Genomic DNA, 18,006 nt, shown 5'->3' on the forward strand with positions numbered 1-18,006 from the left:
ATACACACACTGACAGACAGACACTGACAGACAGACATACACACACACACTGACAGACAGACATACACACACACACAGACAGACATACACAGACAGACATACACACACACTGACAGACAGACACACACACGCTGACGGACATACACACACACTGACAGAAATACACACACACTGACAGACAGACATACACACACACTGACAGACAGACATACACTGACAGACAGACACATACACACACACACAGACAGACATACACACACACACACACAGACAGACATACACACACACTGACATACAGACACACACACTGACAGACAGACACACACACTGACAGACAGACATACACACACACAAACTGAAAGACAGACATACACACACACACTGACAGACAGACAGACATACACAGACAGACAGACACACACACACTGACAGACAGACAGACATACACAGACAGACAGACAGACAGACATACACACACACTGACAGACATACACACAAACACACACACACACTGACAGACAGACATACACACACACTGACAGACAGATATACACACACACACACACTGACAGACAGACAGACACACACACACTGACAGACAGACATACACACACACACTGACAGACAGACAGACATACACACACTGACAGACAGACAGACATACACACACTGACAGACAGGTTCAGGAGGGTGGCTTACCTGAGATCCAAAGTGCTGCCTGAGGTAGTTGGGAGTTGGAGGAGCTGGTCCTGCCCAGCCCCCCTCCTCTCTGCCTCCTCTCTGCTCCCATGCTGACGTAGGGGGCCGGCGGTAGCTCTGCCCCTGCTGGGCGCCAGCCGCGCTGTGTGCTACAGAGGGAGCAGGGATATGACGTGTTCATATCCCCGCCCCCTCCACACTGTCCGCGGCACTGCCGGCTTGCGCTCGGCCACGCTACAAGAAGTGACCGGCAGGAGAGGGGAGCTATGCGCTTCCCAACCTCCTGCCGGTCACCCGGACTTTTGCGCCCCCCGGGCCGGTGCGCCCTAAGGTGGCCGCCTGAGCCGCCTTATGGACGCGCCGGCCCTGAGCGGGTGTCAGGCCTACAGCGTGTACTCTGCCAACCTCTGCCAGTGCACAGTGCCAGTCATATCTGGTGTCACAATAGCGTGCATTTAAAAACAAAAACACTTTTTGACTGTAATCTAATAGCAGTCAGTGTCCTTCAAGCGGGTGTCAGGCCTACAGCGTGTACTCTGCCAACCTCTGCCAGTGCACAGTGCCACTCATATCTGGTCTCACAATAGCGTGCATTTAAAAACAAAAAAAGTTTTTGACTGTAATATAATAGCAGTCAGTGTCCTTCATAAGTGTGTGTCAGACCTACAGCGTGTACTCTGCCAACCTCTGCCAGTGCACAGTGCCACTCATATCTGGTCTCACAATAGCGTGCATTTAAAAACAAAAAAGTTTTTGAGTGTAATATAATAGCAGTCAGTGTCCTTCAAGTGGGTGTCAGGCCTACAGCGTGTACTCTGCCAACCTCTGCCAGTGCACAGTGCCACTCATATCTGGTGTCACAATAGCTTGCATTTAAAAACAAAAAAAAGTTTTTGACTGTAATATAATAGCAGTCAGTGTCCTTCATAAGTGTGTGTCAGGCCTACAGCGTGTACTCTGTCAACCTCTGCCAGTGTACAGTGCCACTCATATCTGGTGTCACAATAGCATGCATTTAAAAACAAAAACACTTTTTGACTGTTATCTAATAGCAGTCAGTGTCCTTCAAGCGGGTGTCAGGCCTACAGCGTGTACTCTGTCAACCTCTGCCAGTGCACAGTGCCACTGATATCTGGTGTCACAATAGCTTGCATTTAAAAACAAAAAACGTTGTTGACTGTAATATAACAGCAGTCAGTGTCTGTAACGGACCGTTTCACTTACAAGAGGATAAAACCCAGTTTAGGCGATATCCCCCTTTCCCATAGACCAGCAGCTACTGCAAGCACCAATCTCCCGGGCTGCAAACTGTACGAATTCTGGAAACTCCCGAACTGGAAACACACAAAACCTGGAATAGCTGAACAGGAAAAGCATACAATCCGCTTACACTCCTGGCAGTCAGCTTACAATCCAATTCCCCCCAAGAACGAGACGACACTTCATTTTGAGGGTTAAACAGGAACTCTGGACTGGCACATCCAGCCTGGCTTTTATTTCCATCTTACACATTTAAGCCTGCCCACAGGGGAGGTGTAAAATATCCAATAGCATAGATGTTACCTCCCACACATCTCCTCCCCTTAGATTAACACTTAACCCAATTATGCATACAGTTAAAACATACTTTCTACCCAACTTTCATAACTCTAAAACCATACATCACATTCACATAAAAATACATATCCACAATCAATCCATTCAGGGGAACAACATATTAAAAAATGGCATGAATCAGACCAGGGGTTCAAAAGTTAGTAATAGTATCTTTTAAAACCCCTGTCAGCATGACTTTCCAGCTCAGACCGGTTACCTCCCACAATGCCTCACAATCCCTCCCCTCTGGCCTGGAGATAATTGGGGAAGGAATCTAATTATCTCCAAGGACTGAGGCAAAACTCCATTACCCACATGGCAGACAATAAAATACATAAAATTACATACTGATACATTTAACACATAAAACACACATTTCTACATATCCCCAGTTTAAACGAACACATAAATACCTACATAATATTTAAGACAGTATTACTGTGATATGTCTTAAAGGGACATTATTCCCAAACGTCCCAATATGTCCACGGATTATTCTAAAAGGGCCAGCAGCAGCAATATAAACTAAAACATGCCCAAATATAGTTCCAACGTACCAATTTTCCAGGGGCCATAGTCAGCAGGTAGGAGGCAGGCAGCCAGGCCCCTCCAATGTCCCGTGGCGAGGCGGTTTCCGCCACAGTGTCCTTCATAAGTGTGTGTCAGGCCTACAGTGTGTACTCTGCCAACCTCTGCCAGTGCACAGTGCCACTCTTATCTGGTGTCGCAATAGATTGCATTTAAAAACCCAAAAACGTTTTTCACTGTTATAGATTGAATAGCAGTTAGTTGTCTGCAAGCGGGTGTTAGTCCTACAGCCTGTACTCTGCCAACCTCTGCCAGTGCACAGTGCCACTCATATCTGGTGTCACAATAGCGTGCATTTAAAAACCCCAAAACTTTTTTTACTGTTATAGATTGAAAGCAGTTAGTTGTCTTCAAGCGGGTGTGTCAGGCCTACAGCGTGTACTCTGCCAACCTCTGCCAGTGCACAGTGCCACTCTTATCTGGTGTCACAATAGCATGCATTTAAAAACCCAAAAACTTTTTTGACTGTAATATAATAGCAGTCAGTGTCCTTCATAAGTGTGTGTCAGGCCTACAGCGTGTACTCTGCCAACCTCTGCCAGTGCACAGTGCCACTCATATCTGGTGTCGCAATAGATTGCATTTAGAAACCAAAACACTTTTTTCACTGTTATAGATTGAATAGCAGTTAGTTGTCTGCAAGCGGGTGTCAGGCCTACAACGTGTACTCTGCCAACCTCTGCCAGTGCACAGTGCCACTCATATCTGGTGTCACAATAGCGTGCATTTAAAAACCCCAAAACTTTTTTTACTGTTATAGATTGAAAGCAGTTAGTTGTCTTCAAGCGGGTGTGTCAGGCCTACAGCGTGTACTCTGCCAACCTCTGCCAGTGCACAGTGCCACTCTTATCTGGTGTCACAATAGCATGCATTTAAAAACCCAAAAACTTTTTTGACTGTAATATAATAGCAGTCAGTGTCCTTCATAAGTGTGTGTCAGGCCTACAGCGTGTACTCTGCCAACCTCTGCCAGTGCACAGTGCCACTCATATCTGGTGTCGCAATAGATTGCATTTAGAAACCAAAACACTTTTTTCACTGTTATAGATTGAATAGCAGTTAGTTGTCTGCAAGCGGGTGTCAGGCCTACAACGTGTACTCTGCCAACCTCTGCCAGTGCACAGTGCCACTCATATCTGGTGTCACAATAGCGTGCATTTAAAAACCCCAAAATGTTTTTCACTGTTATAGATTGAATAGCAGTTAGTTGTCTTCAAGCGGGTGTCAGGCCTACAGCGTGTACTCTGCCAACCTCTGCCAGTGCACAGTGCCACTCATATCTGGTGTCACAATAGTGTACATTTAAAACCCCAAAAATTTTTTTTACACTGTTATAGATTAAAATGGTAAGTGGGCGTGATCCGTAAGCTTGGATGGCCTAGGGAGCACTAAAGGGTAGTTCTGCAGATGTTGTTCTGCCTTAAGTAGCAATCTTAAAATAACTTTACTTTATTGCGGGCATCATAAACATAATGATCCCAAAAAAACTATGAAAATAAAACTTAATGCACCATCACCACTAAGGACTAAAACCAGCTCAGCTTTGCTGAGTTGTCAGATACAAGTGAAGCGGTTGATGATGACGATGCGTCCATGGATGTCACGTGGGTGCCCGCTCGGCAAGAAGAAGAACAGGGCGAAAGTTCAGATGGGGAGACAGAGAGGAGGAGGAGACGAGTTGGAAGCAGGGGGAGGTCATCGCAAGGAGCTAGTGGCACAGTCAGACAGCATGCATCGGCACCCGTGGTCAGCCAGACAGCACTACAATCAACGCATGCTGTGTCCACCACCAGAATGCCGTCACTGCAGAGCTCAGCAGTGTGGAATTTTTTTGGGGTATCTGCCACTGACAACAGCGATGCCATTTGCAACCTGTGCTAAAAGAAACTGAGTCGTGGGAAGTCCAACACCCACCTAGGTACAACTGCTTCGCGTAGGCACATGATCGCACATCACAAACGCCTATGGGATCAACACATGAGTACAAGCAGCACACAAACTCAAAGCCGCCATCCTCCTCCTGGTCCAGCATCTTCAGCCACATCAACCACTGCTGTCCTCCTTGCCCCCTCTCAACCATCGACCACTCCGTCTCTCACCTTGAGCAGTTCCCGCTCATCTGCCCACAGTCAGGTGTCTGTCAAGGACATGTTTGAGTGTAAGAAGCCAATGTCAGAAAGTCACGCCCTTGCCCGGCGTCTGACAGCTGGCTTGTCTGAACTATTAGCCCGCCAGCTTTTACCATACAAGCTGGTGGAGTCTGAGGCGTTCAAAAAATTTGTAGCTATTTGGACACCGCAGTGGAAGGTACCCGGGCGAAATTTCTTTTCACAAAAGGCAATCCCCAACCTGTACTCGATTGTGCAAAAGGAAGTAATGGGATGTCTGGCACACAGTGTTGGGGCAAGGGTCCATCTGACCACTGATACCTGGTCTGCAAAGCATGGTCAGGGCAGGTATATCACCTACACTGCGCATTGGGTAAACCTGCTGACGGCTGCCAAGCATGGAATGTGTGGCTCTGCAGAGGAGTTGGTGACACCGCCACGACTTGCAGGCAGGCCTGCTGCCACCTCCTCTACTCCTCCTACTCCATTCTCTTCCATAACCTCCTCGGCTGAGTCCTCTTCTGCTGCTGCGTCTTGCTCCACATCAACGGTACCCCCCCAGCTCCCCAGGTACTATTCCACATCCCGGATACGGCAGTGTCACGCCGTCTTGGGTTTGACTTGCTTGAAAGCAGAGTCACACCGGACAAGCACTCCTGTCCGCCCTGAACGCACAGGTGGAAAAGTGGCTGACTCCGCAGCAACTGGAGATCGGCAAAGTGGTTTGTGACAACGGAACAAATTTGTTGGCGGCATTGAAGTTGGGCAAGTTGACACATGTGCCGTGCATGGCACATGTGTGTAATCTGATCGTACAACGCTTTGTGCATAAGTACACAGGCTTACAAGATGTCCTGAAGCAGGCCAGGAAGGTGTGTGGCCATTTCAGGCGTTCCTACACGGCCAATGCGCACTTTGCAGATATCCAGCGGCGAAACAACATGCCAGTGAGGCGCTTGATTTGCGACAGCCCGACACGTTGGAATTCAACACTCCTAATGTTCTACCGCCTGCTCCATCTAGAAAAAGCCGTTAATGAATATTTGTATGACTGGGGTGCTAGGACAGCCTCTGGGGAGCTGGGAATTTTTTTGCCACGTTACGGTACGCTCATGCACAATGCCTGTAGGCTCATGCGTCCTTTTGAGGAGGCGACAAACCTAGTCAGTCGCACCGAAGGCACCATCAGCGACATCATACCATTTGTATTCTTCCTGGAGCGTGCCCTGCGAAGAGTGCTGGATCAGGCCATAGTGAGCGTGAAGAGGAAGAGTTGTGGTCACCATCACCACCAGAAACAGCCTTATCAGCATCGCTTGCTGGACCTGCGGCAATGCTGGAAGAGGATTGTGAGGAAGAGGAGTCAGAGGAGGAATGTGGCTTTGAGGAGGAGGAGGAAGACCAACCACAACAGACATCCCAGGGTTCTCGTTGTCACCTATCTGGTACCCGTGGTTTTGTACGTGGCTGGGGGGGAAGAACATACCTTCATTGAGATCACTGAGGAGGAGGAACGGGAAATGAGTAGCTCGGCATCCAACCTTGTGCAAATGGGGTCTTTCATGCTGTCTTGCCTGTTGAGGGACCCTCGTATAAAAAGGCTGATGGAGAACGACCTGTACTGGGTGTCCATGCTACTAGACCCCCGGTATAAGCAGAAAGTGGCCGAAATGTTTCCAAATTACAAGTCGGAAAGGATGCAGCATTTGCTAAATAAATTAAAAAGTATGCTTTACACAGCGTATAAGGGTGATGTCACAGCACAATGGGAATCTAACAGGGGATGAGGTGAAAGTAATCCTCCTCCTCCCGCGACCACACCGGCAAGGACAGGACGCTTTACAGACGTGTTGTTGATGGAGGACATGTATCGCCACAGCCCTTCGGGATCCACCCTCAGAGAACGACTCGACCGACAGGTAGCAGACTACCTCGCCTTAACTGCAGATATCGACACTCTGAGGAGCGATGAACCCCTTGACTACTGGGTGTGCAGGCTTGACCTGTGGCCTGAGCTATCCCAATTCGCGATAGAACTTCTGGCCTGCCCCTCTTCAAGTGTCCTGTCAGAAAGGATCTTCAGTCGCCAAGGTAAAAAAAGTCTAGATTACCTCACCTTTATTAAGATGAATGAGGGATGGATCCCAAAGGGACTGACAGTGGGCGATACATTCGACTAAAAAAGGCCGGATGAGATGAGCTGCCTTGGGCTAAAAATGGTCCACACGCTGCTGTATTTTAGCTCTGAATGCCGGTTGACTTGCGTGACTTATCCGCCACCAACTAGGGTTCAAGCCGCAATGTTTAAGGGCACTTTCTGCCTGGGAAACAAACATCAATTTTTCTGGCTGCTGCTACAGCAGCGGCTGCAACAATACCTAATTTTTCAGGCATGTGTACATGCCTAATTTTTCAGGCCTCTGGTGCTGCACTGTGGCTTCAAAAACCAAACCAAAAAAAAGGCACATAACAGGGATTAAACTGATAGGAATAGTACTACACCACTCCTATCTGGTGGCACATTAGATTGCATGCGCAGTGCCCCAAATTTGAAGTAGGAGGACTGACCAAGCATCTTTTTCCATCTCCCGGTTCCTAAAATCGATGCCATATACACGTCCCCTGATAGGGCGCCAGCTCGTTATTCTCTTGGGCACCAGCTCGTTATTCTCTTTTTCACTTCACTAGGGACACTTTACTGCACTAAGGGCACTTAGACCCACTCTTTGTCTTGCACAGTGTTATTCCTAGCCAGCATCTGTGATGGGAAATCAGGCAGTCATCTAAACGTTTAGATTGAGCTTTAGCTTAGAATACCCTTGAAGGTGTTTAAGGAGATTAGGGCTAGTTTAGAGGATTCTTCTTAGACCTCTCTGAGTCTTTATAGCCCTTCTACCTATCCAGCATTTCTGGAAACTAGCTAAGAGAAAGCGTGGCTGTGTGTCTGTGATACATTTAACTTTATATCACCTTATTGACACTTTTTATGACAGCATCACTCCCGGTCTCCATACTCTCTGCCTATACCCATCTATTTAGAGGGAATTTCCTTGCCCCTGGCTGGCAACATTATATAATAGGTAATAGTATTATCATTAATACACAATTAGCCACTATAGGGGAATGAGTATAGTATCCCTTTGTTATTTATAAATGATACAATAAAGACTTTTGTCCATTACTCAATTTACTTTAACAAAGGGTACTAACCACGGTATTAGGAAGCATTACTCTGCTTTCCCTTTCTCCCTCTATTATACACCTATGCTCACTAGGATTTGTAGGTATCACTTTATTATATTTGTCTAACCTTTTCCTATGCCAGTTTTAGATCTCCTTCTTGGGAGATTTTTTATTTTTTCAGTTTATTAGCATACCTGGGTACAAGCCCTCGGTGGGGCTGGCACCACCACCTGACCACATTTCCTCGTTTCTTCCACTCATACCGCTTTTTCCATCTTTGAAGGGGTTTGGCGAAACAAGGAAATAGTCCTCTACTCATAACAGGGATTAAACTGATAAGAATAGTACTACTTAACACACCTTATAATAACGCAGAGAGAGGCAATGCAGAGAGAGGAGTCTGAAGAAGAGGAGTCAGAGGAGTAAGGTGGCTTTGAGGAGGTGGAAGACCAAACACAGCAGGTGTCCCATGGGGCTTGTTGTCACCTTTCGGGGACCCTTGGTGTTGTACGTGGCTGGGTGGAGGAAGAGAACTTCAATGACATCAGTGAGGACAAGGAACGGGACATGGCTAGCTTGGTATCCAACCTTGTGCAAATGGGGAGTTTGCGGTTGTGCAAATGGACTGTTTGCGGTTGTTTGCGGTGCGTTAAACGGGGAGTTTGGTCTGTCACTGTGAAGTGGACGTAACCCTTACACTACCTGATCTATACAACATCATACAGTAGGTCCCCCCTCATTATTTTTATGGCCCCCACCTGAAAAATATTATTATGTACTTTAAATGTATTTAATGTGTTGATATAAATATTATAAGTTTTATTCGGATTGCTTCAAGAACACTGAAATTGAGAAGCCATACCTTGGCCTATAGAGTATTACAGACTTTCATTGTATAAGGAATGGAGACCACATCTGGTTCACTTTAAGAGTGATGTTGAAGGGCTTGTTTATAGTAACCTTTGACCTAGCCTTGAAAGCCTGAATTCCTTTGAAGACTCACATTTCTACAGGCAATTATTCATTACATCATGTATATAGAAGTTCTTTGTCTTACATAGCTTGCCGCCAAATATAACGTATGACTTTAATCATAGATTTCAAATGATGCTAAGTAACTCCCCTTTTTCTAAGATAGCCACTTATTTTAAAGTAAGGCAATCTTATGTATACTCCCCTCTGTAACTGAATTTTAAACCCATAAAACTGATTGTAGTTTAGAATTCGTGGCCAATACCTTTAACATCAAAAATGGATAACATCTAGAAAATTGCTCTCTGTATTGGACAAAGAATGTTAAAGACATTTGTTATTACCAGATGGATTGTTATGTTTGAATAAACATAAGTTAACTGCAAGATATTTGATTCGATTGTTATGAAAACTGATATGTGACAAACAAAGATTTCACGGAATGCCAATTTCCTACATTTAATGGTGGAGAATGCGGGCACCAACAGCACCACCAACAGCAAACTTTTGAATTAAGCCTGAATTATGACTGCTACAAGCTACAAGAAGATTACAAGAAGAAGATAAGAAAATCACTGAAGAAAAGTTGAAATTATTCCCTGAAGAAAAAAGCTTTAGTACCCGGCTTGAAACAGGAGAAACACAATTGACTGATACAGCAGGATGGCATCCCAAAAATCCTTTATTTAAACATTCAGTTTTACTATGCGAAAATAGAGTTGCGCAGGGTGAAAAAAAATCGTTCGAACGTGGAAATTTATGCTCAGTACTGACGGAAGAATAAGACGATAATAATTGAGAGGACAATCTGTATCCTTTTATCCATACTTTATTTATGAAGAAATAATGTTATGACGAATTGCAGATCGAAGATGGCATTTCGGAGGATTCTCAAGAAATAACTACATATTCCAAAAAGTATTCTTCCATCAGATGATGCGCACACCTGTGGAAATCAAATACTTCAAGGGTATGTGTCTTTAACATGTCTGTAGAAGTTGCTCATATGTATATTGAAACAAATTGTATTAACTGTTTAGTTAATTATGGATTGGCAGCAAAAGACTGCTGTCAAATGTAACAGGATCTGTCTGTAAAAGAGTTAATCCTGAAAACGCTATTGTGTATTGAAATGGTTAGACAGATTAACTGGTATTGAGCAAAGCAATGTGGTTAAAAGGGAAAGAAAAAGTTGCATTACTGGCAAAAGGCTTTCTGGAAACTAATGATTCTATAAAGGAATGGTGTCAACTTAAAAAGACCAGTAATTGTTATGTTTGTAATACATCGAAACAAAAAAAGAAATGTGTTGTTAAAAACAATTGAAAAATATATGTGTTGTTGCAAGGTCTAGTAATTTACCTAGCCCCTAGTTAAACTGTAAATCTCTTTAAAAGTGTTAAACGAAGGAAATCGCCCCCCATGGCTCTCTTTTGAGAGTGCATTGGATGCAACATTAGTTGAAACAAAAACTCAGACTCTCGGCAGTTGTTGAAAGGATTAAGTAATGTCAAGGAAATTAAGATTTTAATATAATGAAAGAAATGCTTAAGAATCAGACTGATCTGTTAGACAGAACCCTTAAACAATTTCTTACATGTCCAAGATTAGACTTTGTTACTAATTTTGACAATTTGCAAAAATTGTTAGTCTGGGGAATGTTACAGATATTTTGTGGAAAAATCTGAAAGATTTGGATTCTAGTTTGGAAGTAGAAGTTGTGTGAAAAGGGCAGAAGAGAAGAAAAGATATAGAAAAATTGGGAAATTGTGCAAGAAAAAGGGTCAGATGGATACTCTCAGATTAGCCAGATTGATTAAAAATGTGTCTAAATATGATGAGCAGAGAGGACCTTTTTACAATATGAGTGTTTTTGAAGGTGAAATGAATAAACAAAAATTTAGTGATGTGGTAGCCACCAGATGTCGTTTGATCTGGCTGCCAGCCTCATTAAGTGAATGGGTTAAAAATTAACTCATTGATGTGTTGGAGGATAAGGAATGTGAAAAGCCCAGAGTTTAGTTGCAGGGATTGTTTCCAAATATATTGCTAATGGTTGTACAGTGTGAAACTGGTTTGAATAGTTTAGAATTTTCTATTTTTGATTAATTTAAATGGAGAAAATTATGATATACATGTTTGTGCTAATTTAAGGAATAAGGCATGGAATTTAATTACTGACACAAAACAGTTTACTATGTCTAAAGAGTAACACAGGCAGAGTGTTAGTGAATATGTCTCTAGAATATCAGGGTAACCAAATGAGCTAGATTAAGAGATTTTGCTGCTATGGAAATTATGAAATCCTTGCAATTGTTAAAAAGGAAAAACACAGGAATAACTACAATGTTGCACAGACACACTTTTGTCTAGGGATACTTCAGCAGGACTGGCCCCTATTAAAATTGTGTCTAGTGAAGAAGGTAGAAGGAGAAATTAGGTTATTAATTGAATATGGTAATTTTAGAGTGAGGGTTAAGGAAAGACCACAAAATTAACAAAATTACCAGGGTACTAAAAACTATTCGGCCACACCCCAAGATAGATATTATAGGGTTTTATTAGAGTAATTCTATGGTATGCTATAATTGCAACCAATAATGTCATGTTAGGAGATATTGTCCTAAATATGAAGAAAAAGAAAAAACTTACCCAGTGAAAGGGAAAGAAAATTGAATTTCCCAGACCATAAGAATCTACAGAGAGTGGCAGCTGTAAAAACAGAGCATACATCTTCAACCAACCCCCCCTCACATATCAAATTCATGTGAAGAGTGTATACTGATGTTAAGTGCCATTGAAAGAAAGGTGTCACAAATCGACAAGTAAAATCTGCCTAAACTCACCAATAAATAGGGATGTGAAACCCCTAGCTATTATCAGATCTATCATGCTGATAACGAAGTGAAGATGGGCGACCATATATTTATGGAAGACTAGAGGGAAAAATAACAGAGTTTTATTAGAAACAGGAGCAGGAATGACTCTAATAAAACACGCTTGCCTTTAAAAATTTAAGTTATTAAATTTGGTTTTATGGCAAGCTTTAGGTGAGAGCAAAACAGGTTGAGTGGTTAAACCTAATAATTTAAGATAGTTTAGTCATGATATAACTGTAAAACAGAGTGAAGTGTCACCTTCTATACAACAAGATGATGAGGTTGTACCATATCTTAAAAACTAAATACCCCACAGTGTGCTCTAAGTCTAAACAAGAGTGTGGGATAGTGAATTTGCAAGTTGTAATTGTAGTTCTAGACCCCCCCTGCAGTTAAACAATATAAGATCCCAAAGAATAAGAAGAAGGTGTGAATCAGGTGATAAAAGCATTGGTATCTCAAGGAGTGTTGAGAGTGGGTAATTCCAAATGTAAGTCACCATTTGGCTAATAATCAAGCCAATGGCACTTATGGTTTAATTGTAGACACGTATGTGGTGAATAAGTAAATCTCATCAGATATCATGGCGCAAATAGATGCTAATGTTAAGTACTTTCTGTATTGGATATAGTCAATGTGTTCTTTTCTATACCATTCAATCCAGATAGCTAGTATTGCTATGCTTTTACCTTTAAAAATCATCAATATCTGTTCCAGGTGTTGCTACAGGGCTTCCACTCCTCGCCAGCTTACTTTCATAAAGCAATGGCTCAAGTATTGGAACCCCTGGGGTATGGGAATAAGATGTTGCAATATGTTAATGATCTGTTAAGTTCAAACAGTAACAAGGGAAGAGCATGAGCAGATACTGTGTGATAATTGTCAAACACTGGCACATAATGGGTTAAAACTGAACACATTCAAAGTGCAGATCTTGAAGGAAAGATTTACTTTCCTAGGAGTTAATATAGATCCAGAATGTAAAACGCCATGTACAGCAAGGGTTAAAGCATTGCAGCAATTGCCAAGGCCAATGACAGTGTATCATCTACAGAAATGTTTAAGCTTGATAAATGTTAGCAGAGAATTTATATATGATATGGCAGGGATAGCAAAACCCTTATGCAATATGCTAAAATATAAAAGATAAGATCATCTGGACAGGGGAATTTGAAAAGAGTTAAATCTGTTAAAAGATGCTCTCACACAAGCGCCTGTGCTAGCTGCTCCCATTGAAACAGTACCATATATTGTTCAATGTTATGCAGGTGTCTCTTCATTAATAGCAGTTTAATGCAAAGGTAGCATGAATCTTTACGAATGCAGGATTTGGACAGATAAATTTACAAACCCCCCAAATATCTAAAACTGTTACAAAATTGTTCTGAGTTAGGAGTATATAGCCAGTTACAAAATAAACCACCCAGGGTAGAAACCAGTAAAAGATATGCTATTCCTGATTTGATGTCAGAAGGAAATGGAAATATAATCCAGATTTCCTTTTGAGAAGCAAACAATACAAGGGATTTCTAGTTTGTATGTGGAGGGACGAGATTTTATGTTGATGGATCACATCACACAGGTTATGTCATATATGACGATTAAACAAAAGAATTGCAAAGATAGACTGCCACGCCATATGGCTGCTCAGAAAGCGGAGTTAGAGTCTTTAAAGAAAAGTTCTAGAAATAACAGTATACGACCCAGTGAATATAATCAGTGACAGCAGTTATGTAGTTAAAGCTTTAACACTTCACCTCCCAATATGGAGAAAAGAGGAATGGTAGATTATCAGGATAAAGCTTTAAAACATGCAGGTATTCTGGCAGAACTGTTTAATTATGACAAAGAAAATAAAGGTTTAACTGGTTGTTGTGAAACAGACTTGTAGATCAGGAATCAAAGGAAACTTTGTCTGAGGAGTTGTAATACTTGAAAATGTAATGAGTGTAACTGTTAGTAAAAGACAAATAACAAATACCCTATAAGATCAGATAGAGAATGAAAGGATGTAGCTTTCAATATAGAAATAATGGGTCTAGATACTGAAACTGGCATGTACAGGGTTAAACACAATGAAACACAAACATTTGTACCTAGTGGCTTATTACAAGAGCTGATTGTATTCAATCATCGTACACAGGGCATTTGGGTACAGGACAACTATTTAAGGTCCTGCAAAATAAATTGTATCATCCTAATTTAAACCAAAAAGTGTATAAATATATTGCAGAAGTGTCTCATATGTGCTCAATTAATCCAAGACCTAAATACTAGAAACCAAAATTGCAGAGAGATCCTTTGGCAAAAAGACCATGGGACTCTATATAAATTAAATTCTAAATTAAAATGAATAAAATAAAATAGAAATAAAAATGCTTTAAGATAAGAGTAATTGGTTAACATATTTACCAGGAGTATTAATGTCTATTCCTGCAAATCCAAACTCAAGTGTCACCTCATGAGTTAGTGACATGTAGAACTATGTAATCACTTTCCCTAATGAACCTTTTGTTCCAAGTACATTCAACGTTACAGCAGAACATGCTGAATAGTTGAAAGTATTACAGGAACATCTATTGTTAGAATTGAAGTTTGCTACTTCAAATGTCGTCCCTTATGGTAAACTATGTGTTAAAGTTGTACAGCGCTACGGAATCTGATGGCGCTATATAAATAAATTAAATAAATATAAAGAAGTAACACAGGGAAATTATGCAGATATGCTTAAACCAGGTTACAAGGCAATGGTAAATCATTTAAAACACCAGGTCTATGAAAAGCAAGTTGGGAAGGTCCTTATGGTCCTTATGTTGGTCTAAGAATAAAGATTAGAACAAACTGTGTTACAGGTTTAAAAAGCAAACATTGGTACAAAGTGTAATAAATCAATTCTTGTGTCTAGTGATCAATGTAAAAGAAATGTACTAAGGTATAAGAAATTTACTAATGTATAAGAAATTTACTAATGTATAAGAATAGTAAACTGCCATCTGTTTTTCATTACAGAACCAATACTGTTTTACATGGACAAAAACCTGTATGATTTTAAATAAAAGGACAAATTGTTTGGACTTTCAAAGGACATTATGGACTTTCAAAGAGACTGTGCTTGTGGATTCGATTGGAGAGGACAATATTTCATGGACTAAATCAAACCGATTGTGTTTTCTGGTTAATATAAACTGTATACAATTACACAGCATAATAACTATGATACCGTTATTATTAATGTTAGGTAAAATCAATGCCCAAGGTAAATTAATGAATTAGTGAAAAATGTAAAAGTAATTGTAACAAGAAGGTTGTTCTTAGGAGTTCAGAAATGAAAGGGTTAAAATGACTTGCTTCTCCCTCTTGGAGTGTAAAAAGCAATACAGACAACTGGAAATGGCTGTGTTAAAAGGCCTTTCCTTGTAAACTGATACTTAGATCAATATCAGAAAACAAAATTAAAATCCCATAAATAATTGGTATAAGTTATTATGATGCATTATATTTACATAAAGCATCAAAGAGGGGCTTGAAAAATATTATTATGTACTTTAAATGTATTTAATGTGTTGATATAAATATTATAAGTTTTATTCGGATTGCTTCAAGAACACTGAAATTGAGAAGCCATACCTTGGCCTATAGAGTATTACAGACTTTCATTGTATAAGGAATGGAGACCACATCTGGTTCACTTTAAGAGTGATGTTGAAGGGCTTGTTTATAGTAACCTTTGACCTAGCCTTGAAAGCCTGAATTCCTTTGAAGACTCACATTTCTACAGGCAATTATTCATTACATCATGTATATAGAAGTTCTTTGTCTTACATAGCTTGCCGCCAAATATAACGTATGACTTTAATCATAGATTTCAAATGATGCTAAGTAACTCCCCTTTTTCTAAGATAGCCACTTATTTTAAAGTAAGGCAATCTTATGTATACTCCCCTCTGTAACTGAATTTTAAACCCATAAAACTGATTGTAGTTTAGAATTCGTGGCCAATACCTTTAACATCAAAAATGGATAACATCTAGAAAATTGCTCTCTGTATTGGACAAAGAATGTTAAAGACATTTGTTATTACCAGATGGATTGTTATGTTTGAATAAACATAAGTTAACTGCAAGATATTTGATTCGATTGTTATGAAAACTGATATGTGACAAACAAAGATTTCACGGAATGCCAATTTCCTACACCACCCACCGCTCATGGGTGGGGGCGGGCGGGAAGACAGTAGGTCCCCCCCCTCTTATCCTTATTTACTGAATATTCCCCTGTATAACAATGTTTGGCATTTAGTGAATATTCCCTATTCTGCTCTGTGTCAGTGTGTAACAGGGTCTCTGAGGACAGGTGTCAATCCATATCTGCCAAGTGACCCTATGTAGGAGGAACAGTCCCTATTCTGCTCTGTGTCAGTGTGTATCAGGGTCCCTGAGGACAGGTGTCAATCCATATCTGCCAAGTGACCCTATGTAGGGGGAACAGTCCCTATTCTGCTCTGTTTCAGTGTGTATCAGGGTCTCTGAGGACAGGTGTCAATACATATCTGCCAAGTGACCCTATGTAGGGGGAACAGTCCCTATTCTGCTCTGTTTCAGTGTGTATCAGGGTCTCTGAGGACAGGTGTCAATACATATCTGCCAAGTGACCCTATGTAGGGGGAACAGTCCCTATTCTGCTCTGCGTCAGTGTGTATCAGGGTCCCTGAGGACAGGTGTCAATCCATATCTGCCAAGTGACCCTATGTAGGGGGAACAGTCCCTATTCTTCTCTGTGTCAGTGTGTATCAGGGTCTCTGAGGACAGGTGTCAATCCATATGTCAAGCTGTCAATATGTTATATGTCAGGTGTCAATCCATATCCATTGTGATTTAGGAATGTTAGGTGATTTATGCCCTTTATGGATTAAAACCAGACTCTGCATCAACTGTGTAATTTTCCATGGGAGTTTTGCCATAGATCCCCCTCCGGCATGCCACAGTCCAGGTGTTAGTCCCCTTGAAACAACTTTTCCATCACTATTGTGGCCAGAAAGAGTCCCTGTGGGTTTTAAAATTCACCTGCCCATTGAAGTCTATGGCGGTTCGCCTGGTTCGCCGGTTCGCGAACATTTGCAGTGGAGTCGGATTTGGTACGTCTTGACACCGAAAAGGTCACCCCCTCTGGAGAAAAGGTGAAAGCATTAAAATCAAAAGCCCGGATGTCTCAGACCCTACGAAATGATACCAGGCATAAGAGAAGTGTGAACTTTTCCGACAACTGCCGTAGAGAAAGTTCCTGATTCTCTGGCCATGCTTGAATAAAATCCAAAACTCGGTGTACATCCCAGAGTGATGTATACTTAGGAGCCGGTGGAAGTGCCAGTCTGATTCCTCGCAATAGCCTACAAACCAATGGATCCTGTCCAACTGGCGTCCCCTGAAGGGGAACATGAGCGCCGAAATGGCCGATCTGGCAACGTTAACGTAGCGATATGACCTCCCTTGATCGAAGAGGTGGGAAAGGAAATTCAGTACGTTGAATACAGGTGCTGTAAAGGGATCGATACTCCGTTCCATGCACCAATGACACCAAATGTTCCAGGCGGACAGATAACATCTCCTTGTTCCCGGGGCCCACGAGTCCCAGAGGAGGTTTCTAGCCGATCCTGATAACTCATCGACATTCCAGGTACCCTGGAAAGAGTCCAAGCCACCAAGTGAAGATGGCCCTCCAGTACGAGGGAGTGATGGTTGCCCCGAGGATCCGACAGGAGAAAATGCGGGGATGGGAGAAGAAGCGGGTCCTGATATGACAGCTCCAGTAATTCCGGGAACCAAGCTTGGCCCTGCCACAGAGGTGTCAGCAACACCAACGATATCTGTTGATGCCGCACTTGTAGAAGGGTCCTGGAGATCATAGTGAATGGCGGAAATGCATAGGCTCCCTGCGCCGGCCAGTCCTGAAGAAAAGCATCCACTGCTGCGCACATCGGATCT

The sequence above is a fragment of the Pelobates fuscus genome, chromosome 1 (genome assembly GCF_036172605.1).
Source record: "Pelobates fuscus isolate aPelFus1 chromosome 1, aPelFus1.pri, whole genome shotgun sequence".
NCBI lineage: Eukaryota > Metazoa > Chordata > Amphibia > Anura > Pelobatidae > Pelobates > Pelobates fuscus.